Raw genomic sequence first — 1963 nt, 5'->3', positions numbered from 1 at the left:
TGAGTATCATTGTCATATAGATACTTAAAGCCATGAGACTATAGGAAATTGTAGATAGTCAGGACAATGTTTAAAGAGGTCAAGCATATGTGGAGGAGTCACCAGAAATGACTAGAAGGAGCAGCTAGTGATGTAAGGGGACAGCTAAGAGAGTAATGTGCCAAAGTCAAGTAAAGAAAATTCAAGAAGGAGGAAGTTTTCAATTTTACTGAATACTTCTATGAGGTCAAGAAAGATGAAAACTAAGAAATAACCAAAGTGGAAAGTTTAAAAATGTAAGTTGACCTCCATTGAACACTTAATGTATTTTCTCTTAAAGAGTATTTTAAAGGACCTTCACAGAAGCATATGAGACACAAACATTTATTAATTTCCACTGTAAATTTGGTGATCAAATTTTCTGAACACCAAGATTGATAAGGTAGTATTTTAATGGAGCAATTTATTTGAAAATAGGATTGTTCTCTAAAACTCAAGCCATGTCTACAATAGACCAGGAAAGACCCATCAGCAAAGATATGGGCTCACTCCTTTCTGGATATCTTTCTACTCCACTGAGAATCAGTGGCTTGTTCATCCACTTATTCCTTCATTTTGTAAAACACTGTTATTTATAGTTCCCTGTTTCTCTGTTTCTTTTTCCTTCTATTTGCCTATCTATCTAACCATCCTCTACCTACCTACCTATTTACAAAAGAAATGCTGCTTTAATAGAAGATAGCCTTAACACATAGGTAGAGTTTTTGCCAACAAGATTAGAAGAATCCATAACATTTTATTCGTTAATATCTGTGGAGGCTATCGTGCTTTGCTGCAAAAACAAGAACCACTTTGAGAAACACAGGCTAAAACTCACATGAGCAGAATGACCAAAAATTGCAGTGAGGATAATAACCTTCTATTCAGTGGAGTTTGAAGTATCTAGAGGATGTTTAGGAGAAAATGTTGGGTAGGAAGGGATATATGGATATACCGGTTTGTAGAACAGAAGAAAAGTCTATTTTGAATAAATAAAGAGTTTGAGCCATTATAAGATGAAATAACTTTGGTGTAGATGGGGGTCATAGAAGAGAGATTGCAGAAAATGAAAGAAGAACTGAATAATAATCACTATTAAAATATTTCAAGGGGCTTATCTCTCTTTAGTAACTATGCTTCATCAATATTACAGCGTTGCTTTTCTCATAAAATGCCATTTTTATTGCATAATTATAAAACTAAATTATGAGAGAAAATAGTAAATGCAATCCATAATCAGTGTTCACATCTCATCAAAGGAATATGCCAAGAAGTCTCTTCCATTCCTGCCCCCTAACAACTAGTTTTGGATTCTGTCATTCCACTATTCTTTTAAAGCCTGAGGTATTTTTTAGGGACATTTCTGGATACAGATATTCAGGACAGAGTAATCCTTTTCATAAAAATAACAGAGTATAAAGCCTTCAAGAAATGGAATATGTCTAGATAATATTTCATTTATTTCTCATTTCTTCTGAACCATAAGTTACCTCATTTGTAAGCATTTTAACAACCAACATGCAATGGCTCTGAAAAAAACTACTACTTTTCTTCTATGAGGCTTACTACATTTTTCTTGATTGAAACACTGCTTGGACATAGTGACACTATTTGGACTTTTTATGCTAAAGTCGTTTCTTTTAAAAGTCAGATTCTAGGGGTGCCTGGGTAACTCAGTCAGTTAAACACCTGACTTCGGCTCAGGTCATGATCTTGTGGTTCATGGGTTCAAGCCTCCCATCAATCTCTGTGCTGAAAGCTTTAAGCCTGGAGCCTGTGTCAGATTCTGTGTTTCCCTCTCTCTTTGCCTCTCCCCAGCTTACACTCTGTCTCTGTCTCTGTCTCTCTCTCAAAAATAAATAANCTCTCTCTCTCTCCTAAAAATAAATAAAACATTTAAAAAAAAATTTTTTTTAAATAAAATATCTGTAGAATTTGACTTTTT

This window comes from Crocuta crocuta, unplaced genomic scaffold (assembly GCF_008692635.1).
Source record: "Crocuta crocuta isolate KB4526 unplaced genomic scaffold, BGI_CrCroc_1.0 scaffold102, whole genome shotgun sequence".
Lineage (NCBI taxonomy): Eukaryota > Metazoa > Chordata > Mammalia > Carnivora > Hyaenidae > Crocuta > Crocuta crocuta.
Note: the sequence above shows the minus strand (reverse complement) of the source record.